Raw genomic sequence first — 8,996 nt, forward strand, 5'->3', positions numbered from 1 at the left:
AATGAGTCAAGGAAGCATATTCTGCCTGATAACTTTGCAGTATCCTCCCATTGTGGGTAAAGGGTGTGGATGTATAATCCTATTACAGGTGAATGAAGAACTGAGACCAATAATCCAATCTACAACAATTAATTGCAGATCCTATCTTTATTATCCTCTCAGTACTTTGAACTCTGTTCTTTCTAATGTCTTGAGTTGGATGATTAACTCATAAATGTTCAGACTTCTTTGAGCATATAAGGATGTAAATTTCTCTAAAGGTACTGCTTTAGCCATACCCCATGAGTTTTGATATGTAGATTTTCCTTATTGTTCAGCTGAAATAATTTTAAGTGTCCCTTGCAATATGGTCTTTCACCCCAAAACTACTTAACAGTGTGGTTTTTAAATTTCCAAATGTATTTTCATATGATCTTTGTAATTGCTTTCTAGCTTAATTGTACTATAGTCAGATAATGTAATCTGTATGATATTCTTTTAGTATTTGTAGAGATTTGATGTGTGAACTAATGTGTAGCTAATTTTCATAAATGTTCAATTTATGTCTGAGTAAAATTTATATTTCTCAATTTGAAGTATAAGGGTTAAATATATGCTCATTATATCACAATTGTTATGTCATTAATAGCTTCTAAATATTTATTAATTTTTTCATTTGCTTGCTCCATCAAAACTAATATATGTAAAAAATTCCCTTCTATTGATTTGACATATTTCCTTGTTGGTCTCTCAATTTTTTTGTGTTATATATTTTGAGGTTATGTTTTACGTGTATAATATTTAGAAATATATCTCATGAATTGAAAATTTATCATTATGGAGTGACCCTCCTTAAAGCTAAAAGCATTTCTAGAGATAAAGTCTGTCTCATTTTGAGTTAGCTGTACCAGCTTTCTTTGGTCAGTATTTGCCTGGTGTTATCTTTTTCAGTTCTTTTACATGTGGCCTTATATTTTATGTTTGAAGTATGTCTTTTATGTACAGTTTCAGCTAATCTTTTTTAAAAATAGAAACTAATTAGACAATCTGATCTTCTAAATGATTTTAGTCCCTTCACATTGTGATTACTGAATATTAACATTTATTTCTAAAATCTTACTTTGCACTGCCAAGTTTCATCAACTGTAAGAAACATATTTTTCCCCACATTTAAACATCTTTGAAATTAGAACACCTCTATAATTGAAGTCATCATTAGCAGCTTTTTTCTTCCTTAGTAGCATGCAAAATTTAGGAGTATTTTACAAGTGGTGTCATCTTGCATTCTATGAAATATGACATCTATCCTCTTAAGTTTCTCTCCCCCTCTATCCCTTTTTTCTTTTTTAATTTCTCCTTTTCACCTATATTTGTTTGGAAGTTACACATTCTGTCTGCACCATTCTAGTGATTACTCTTAGAATTGTAACAAGCATACATGAATTAAATTCTAAAACTAATCAGTGTCTCAGGTTGGATTCTCCCAAAAACTGCCCTTAGGACCAGACCTTGAGTACAGGCATTTGGGAAGTGACATCAGGAAGCACAAACAAGGGAAGGGGGAAGTGAGGCAGGGAAAAGAGAAAAGCAGGTCTGGGAAATGCTCATGAGCAGGTTATTGTGGGTAACGGGGGCTCAAATCCTCTGAACAACCAAGTGGAACTTGCTTCAGAGTTGTCCTACGAGGAGATAAGGAGGTAGAGGCGTTTATCTACTGACTCCCCCATTGGTTGAAATTTATCCCTGGAAGTGTTAATGCCCCTGCACTTCCAGATTACACCTGCTTAAGTCAGAGAAAGTTCTATGATGCAGGAGAAAGACATCAGACATAGAAGAGAGACACATGTGCTTGAGCAACACCTGGCAGCCTGTTAACACTGTCTACCCCATTGATAAGTGAACTTAGGTGGACAGAGAATATGGGTCAGGTGTCAACAATGTCCACTACAATCAACATTCCTAAACTCCTCCTGCTCTTTGCCAAACATTGAACTTGCTCATTCCTATCACCTATCCTACTTTACACGTTCATCAGTATATACTTTATTTACATAGTTTTTGTATTCCTCTAAAAATAGTTGTTTTTTATTATTTTATTATTTTAATCACTTAAATTTACCTATATGCTTATCAGTTTCCTTGCTCATCATTCCTTCATGAGCCTCACTTCTTTCTTTGTGAATTAATTTCTTTCTTCCTTTAGTATAAGTTTTTTTCATCATCTGAATTTTTTGGTTCCTAGATTTGGATAATGAGTTTGAACGCTGAGACTGAAAAGTACACCATCTATGTCACTCCTGAGTTACAGATAGCAAATAGCAAGAGTTTTCATACAGAAGGATCTATGTATTTCAGCAGTTTTTTCAGTGTTTGTTAACGAATTTAGTCTTTGCCTTTCTGAAAATGACTTGTTTCCCCATTCCTGAATGATAGCTTGACTGGGTATAAAATTGTAGATTCATTGTTTCTCTTACTTCAAAGATATTATTCAAGTGTTGTTGCTTAGAAGTCTGCTATCTATTTATCACTTCACTTTGGTGATATGTCATTTTTCTATTTTTTTTAACTTAACCTCAAGATTTTATTATCTTCATAACACCAAAAGATGAAGCTTAGAACTGAATTACTTGGCCCTTTCTCTTCTTAAATCCTCCCAGTTCAAAGTGTTTGCGTCTCTTAATAGCCGGAATTCTCTGATCTGCAGCCTCAGGACAATCTTTGTCCTTTTAGCTTTTTCCCAGAAAATTGGCTGAGTCTGCCCACCATAGCCACTCTGCTTCCTGTCATAATGCCACTTTCCCTGGGCATATGGATACTCCTTGCCCTTCTTGTACTGTGCCACCTTGTGGGGTTGGAGCTTGCCACACTTCCTACAGAAAGTCCCACCGGTTTAAGGCATTTTCACCATGTTTGCAGGAGCACTATTGGCACAAAAAACTGTGGTTGTTTCAAGATGTTCTCTCTGTTTTCGTTGTTCTTCTGCACTTCAGTGTGTCTTGGTGTGCATCTATTTTTATTTATGCCACTCATGATTGCTGTGATCATGAAGCCAGTCAAAGACTATAGATAAGGAAAGTCTGACTAGATTCTGCCAAAACCTTGTGGTCCAAAGACAGAGGGAAAAAAAGATGAAAATAGAGTTCAGCCAGACAGTAATGAGATGAATGAACAAAATCAGTTGCAATCTGGTTGGAGGTTGAAGAATTCAGATGATGAAATCTCGTCATCAGAACGGAAAGAGGTTACAAAAAGTATTGTGTGGTTGTGTAGTTGGAACAGGAGGTATCAACCCCACCTGAAGGGTATAGATTTGGGTTCTCCTATAATTTCAAGATTACTAAAACTGGACTCAGTATGTCAATCTGTGATGCAGGAAAGACCACACTGGACATAGGCAGCTGCAGGTCTGGCATCCCTGTACCAAATGTGTCTGTTCAATATGCACCTCCAACTTGCCTCAGGTGACAAGCATACTGTCATCATGAGTTATTGGCTCAGGAATTTAAAGTCACAGTAAACCTCACTGGGTTGTGTCTCTTAACCCCAGAAACATGAAATTATGAAGTATGTCAAACCCATGGCATTAATCATTTTGGGTTACAATCAAGATAATCACTGTGTTCGGCATTTAAAATACTTGTAAAATATAATTGAATTTGGTATATTAAAATGTATGACAGATTGGCCTGCAATTCCAAATTAAATGCTTGATTCGAAGTTGAATGGTGTAAGTGATTTAGTTTATAAACAGTGGTAGAGTGGTTAAAAGAACTTGCATTAGAGAGTTGTTTGATAATGTGGGAAGGATTAGCTTATTGGGTCATAAGTTTCTTGAGTTTAGACATTCCAACGTCTTAAAGAAAATTGCATACATTAATGTATGCATATTATTTGAAGTAAAGGTAATTAGCCTGTCCTATTCAAGTTTACTTAACATTAATTAAAATCTAATTCCCTTAAGTAATCAGTCCGATTTATGTTAAAGTTTCCCTGAAAATTATTTCTATTTTATATAAAATTTACTGGATTTAAAATCGTGTAATAAAACTTATAAGATGAATTTAGGAGTTTAAGAAAATCTAGACTTTTAAATTTATAATTTCAGTAAGTAAAGTTTTAAAAATCAAACCCAAATAAATGAAAATAAACTTCTCTGTGTACAAAAGCTGCCCTTGGGCATCAAAAATATCACATAGAAACTGAATCTAAGGATGCATGCTCCTTATCAGTGTAACCTCTTATTCTCTAATCTCACCTTCTGAAATTCCTATTGGGTATAAATTGGACTTTTTACTCTTTCATGCCTCTTTTTTTTTTTGCTTTTTTTCTTTATCCAGAATACAGCACATAGGTATAATTTAATTTATCTCTATATCCACAATTTTGTCTTCATCTGGATCCAATATACCGTTTATCCACTGGACAGTATTTCTCAACTTCAATGACTGCATATCTAATTTAACATCAGAAACTAACCTTGTTCCTTCTCAGAATCAAACTGCCTCCCTATTCTCAAAGTTCTTGCAACTGCCAGTAACTCACACAGTGTACAGGTACTCTGCTGAGCTCCCCAGGCTGGCTGGAGGCCTGGGATTGCATTGCTTCACCTCCCACATGCCAGGGTGTCTGCACCAAGTTGCTCCTCTACTTCTGAACAGAGGATCTGGTTTCCTGAGTGACATCAAAGGATGAACAGTGCAACACCTATGGGTCAGCTCTCCATGGAGTAGATTTGGGCAATAGGAAATGGGTAACAGGAGGGAGCTGGGCAGATAAATTCTCCTTCCAATCAGAAGTGCTGTTTCTTTTTGAAAACCTTCCAGAGAAGTCCTGGGTGTTAGGCAAAGAGACAGTGGCTAGCTGTCTCTTCATAGCTTATCAAACAGAGACCAGCACTGTAATGCATCATATCACCTTGCTTCACACCTTTCCTTGCCCTACTTCCCCTTTTCTTCCTTGCCTTCATCTCAACAGACTTCATCTCCTGCATAAAAGATCAGCATTCTAATCCTTGCCTCAGGCTCTGCTTTTTCTAGAGAACCTCAGATAAGGCAGTCTTCAAAATTTTGTTTGGTTCTTTTTGAGAATCTCAATCTTTCATTATGTTCTTTATCTTATTTTATTTTTTAAGCATCTTTATTGGAGTATACTTGCTTTGCAATGGTGTGTTAGTTTCTGCTGTGTAACAAAGTGAATCAGCTATACCTATACATATATCCCCACATCCCCTCCCTCTTGTGTCTCCCTCCCACCCTCCCTATCCCACCCCTCTAGGTGGTCACAGAGCACCGAGCTGATCTCCCTGTGCTAGGCGGCTGCTTCCCACTGGCTATCTATTTTACCTTTGGTAGTATATATAAGTCCATGCCACTCTCTCACTTCGTCCCAGCTTACCCTTCCCCCTCCCCATGTCCTCAAGTCCATAATTCAAAAAGAGTCATGTTCCACAATGTTCATTACAGCTCTATTTACAACAGCCAGGACATGGAAGCAACCTAAGTGTCCATTGACAGATGAATGGATAAAGAAGACGTGGCACATATATACAATGGAATATTACTCAGCCATAAAAAGAAATGAAATTGAGTTGTTTGTAGTGAGGTGGATGGACCTAGAGACTGTCATACAGAGTGAAGTAAGTCAGAAAGAGAAAAATAAATACCGTATGCTAACACATATATATGGACTCTAAAAAAAAAAAAAAAAGGTTCTGAAGAACCTAGGGGCGGGATAGGAATAAAGACGCAGTCGTTATGTTTTTTAAAATTCTGTTCTTTAATGTATTAGCTATATCAGCCAGAAATTATAAAATATTTAAAATAACTATCTTAAGTTGTTAGAAATCTAATCCTGCTCCTCATATTGCTAATGCTCACTCATGGTGGAGTATTTCCTTGTTTGTTCTGCAATTTTGGATTGTGAGTTCATCTTCAGCAGGACTATATTGAAGAGAATACTGAGAATCCTTAGCTGAGGGTTTGTCCCTCCAGAGAGGAGTTGTATTCCCTTTGTCACAGATATTATCAGCTTGGGAGTTCTCAGCCACAAGAGTAGTATAAATGCCAAACTCTGCCTTCAGTCTTGAGGGATCTTTTCCCTTTATCCAGATACAAGTGAAGATGGACAAGCTTCCTTTATATCTCTCTTTGCTGATGGTTTGGCTTTTAGTCCCCACCTTTTTTCTAAAGCTCTTTGACAATTCTCAGCTTTATGTTCAAAGGCTCCATCAAATTCCCTGGGGACAGCTGCAGTGTGAAATCAAGACTACTGCTCTGTTTTTTAGGTCTCTCTCCATTTTTCCCCTAGGATTTATATTTTTTATAAACTCAGCTATGCAGGTAGAAGACTATTTTCTATATTTCATCATACTTTTATGGTATTTAATAATGGAAGGTTTTGGGGGTTATCTAATCTGCTATAATACTAGAAATGTAAGATCTGGTCTTGTCTTTAATAACTGAAATGGATTGAAGTATTACTATCTGTCAAGCACTATTGTAAGCACAATAAATGAATTAACTCATTTATCCTCTCAACAACTCAGTGAGAGGTAGGAACTAGTATTATCCCCACTGTGTTAGTCCAGGTCCTCCAAGAAGCAGACGCCAAGATCAGAATAAGCGTGCCAAGGTTTTATTAAGGAAAATGCCTGTGAAAAAGGAAATGAAGGGGAGCTGGTAATGGCTGAGAGAGTCATTAGACCACAGCCCAGGTCTAACATTGAGTGAAGAAGAAAGAGAAGGGAGGTTGGTAGAAGTGTCTTAGACTGCAGAGCAGTCTTAGTGAAGTTCATCAGAGCTCAGGGAGGGAGTTGTCTTTGAGCCAAAGTTAGCTGATGGAATCTAGTGTCTTCCAGAAATGGGTCTGCCTTGGTCTTCCTGCCATATTACATCATTGGTGGGGAGATGCCCATGGGAGAAGTGGCTCTGTCATAAATGTCACAGAAGATTCCAAAGTGCAGCAGCAGGGGCCCTCAGACAATACACTCCCTGAACTAGAAGGTCTGCCAAATGCATCCTCATGGCCACCCCACCCACTTTATGGATGAGGAAACAAACACAGAGGCTAGGTAACTTGCTCAAGGACACACCACTGGTACATGTGGAACCAGATTTCAAACTTAGGTAGTTTAGCTCCAGGATACAACTTCTTAACAACCATGCTATGCTTCAAAAAAAAAAAAAAAAAAAAAGATCTTATTGCATTGGATCTTTGTGTAGAAAGAATATTGTTAAACAATTGTGCATATGGTTTACGTGTGCTTTTTCAGAGTTAAAAAAGTCTATTTTTAATCAGATTCTACAAGAGGCTCTTTAAGACGGGGGAGAAAAAGACTTTCAAAGTTTGGGACTTTCAAGGGCAGTCACCTATGAATTTGACAGTGACCTTTAAAATGTGACTGTTACTGGAAATTCAATGATTGGTGCATTGTCCCTCTGTTCTCAGTCTGGTTGATTGCAAATTAATATTGTTTCTCACAGGGCATCTTTATTTTTCCCTCTAGTCCCTCCTATGATAGAACCATCTAGCTGCCTACTCAGTATCCAACTTTCCTTCTTCATTACAAATGACCAGTCTCGAAAAAACCACCACCAATAAGTCACCTGTATATCCCTCCCTCCCTTTGTAAGGATGGCCATCTAACTTCTAACTACAAGTAAAAATTGTTGGGTGAAACTTTTAGGAAATTTTCTTAAAAGAGGCTAACTCAACTAGCTTGTGACTTGTATCATTCAGAATCCCAGCAAGGGAACAGCTGGCACACTATGTATAGAAATCATGAAGGATAGAATACGAGTACAAAATTAGGGTCAGCCAAGCTGTTATCTCTTTTTCTAACTGGTAAGGAGAGGGTCGGGTAGAGCAGACTGCCTTGAGAACAGTGGCCTTCAGGTAAAGAGAGGCAGCCAGCCAGATGTGACTTTGTAGAAAGGGAGTCAGAGGGAAAGAAATCCTGACCTCACATTCTCATCTCCTTCCATGGATTGTATTGGCTGAACCCATCACAACGCCAAGGGCAAGAAAGCCACTGATGTAGCCCACACAGGCCAGCCTGCTGAAACAGAAAGCAGATAGAAAAGCAGAAGGGCAGAGAGTTGATCTGAATTAGGATAAATAGGAGAGAGCAAGCACATGCACTCTTGCCCTTCCTTCTGTCTTTGGTATATGGATATGATGGCTGGAGCAGCACTGGCCATTTTGCTACCTTGAGGCAACCTTCTAAAGATGGTAGAGCACAAATATAGAAGAGGCTTGAGTATTAATGACATAACGGAACAGCTACATCAGCCCTTAAATGCTCACCCAGACTTCTTATATGTGAGAAAAATATAAATCTTTGTCTTAAGTCACTATTATTCTGATTGCTTGTATTTGTAACTAAGCGCAATCCCCACTATCTGAATTTATGTCTTCATTTCCTGCACCCCCACCACCAGACTTTTGTCATTTCTTCTTGTTTTTGTTTTTGTTTTTTTGTGGTACGTGGGCCTCTCACTGTTGTGGCCTCTCCCGTTGCAGAGCACAGGCTCCGCGGCCATGGCTCACGGGCCCAGCCGCTCCGCGGCATGCGGGATCTTCCCGGACCGGGGCGCGAACCCGTGTCCCCTGCATCGGCAGGCGGACTCTCAACCACTGCGCCACCAGAGAAGCCCTTGTCATTTCTTCTTAGTTGACAAATGGCCTTTTTTTCCTCCCACTTCTTCAGTCTCTGCCTTGTTGCCAGAGTGATCCTTCTCAAGCAGTTCAGACGTAGGGGACCCCCAACAGTGGTTCTCTCTCAGAGAGGGAACTTGGTGTCTGAGGGTCAGGGGTTGGAGGGAGACTTATTTTTCACTGTATTCTCTGTTTCACAGTTTGGATTTTGTATTGTGTATACACATTACCTAAAATAATTGAAAACATAGTTCTCTGAAAAAAATTAACAGACTAATTAAAAATAGTCTGCCATGTCGCTGTCTTTGACAGGATTTTCGAAAGGGCCTTTGGAGTCCAGCTTCTCCACTTCTCCCAGTAAT

At 38.5% G+C, this 8,996-nt stretch overlaps 1 pseudogene; it reads right to left on the reverse strand.

Annotated features, from left to right (window-relative positions):
* Positions 1-384: 384 nt before the first annotated feature.
* On the reverse strand, positions 385-2,887 carry LOC111178615 (large ribosomal subunit protein eL42-like; annotated as a pseudogene).
* Between the last annotated feature and the right edge of the window lie 6,109 nt (positions 2,888-8,996).

Source organism: Delphinapterus leucas, chromosome 10 (genome assembly GCF_059928025.1).
Source record: "Delphinapterus leucas isolate spDelLeu-1000000601 "Yukka" chromosome 10, BTC_Dleu_Yukka2, whole genome shotgun sequence".
Lineage (NCBI taxonomy): Eukaryota > Metazoa > Chordata > Mammalia > Artiodactyla > Monodontidae > Delphinapterus > Delphinapterus leucas.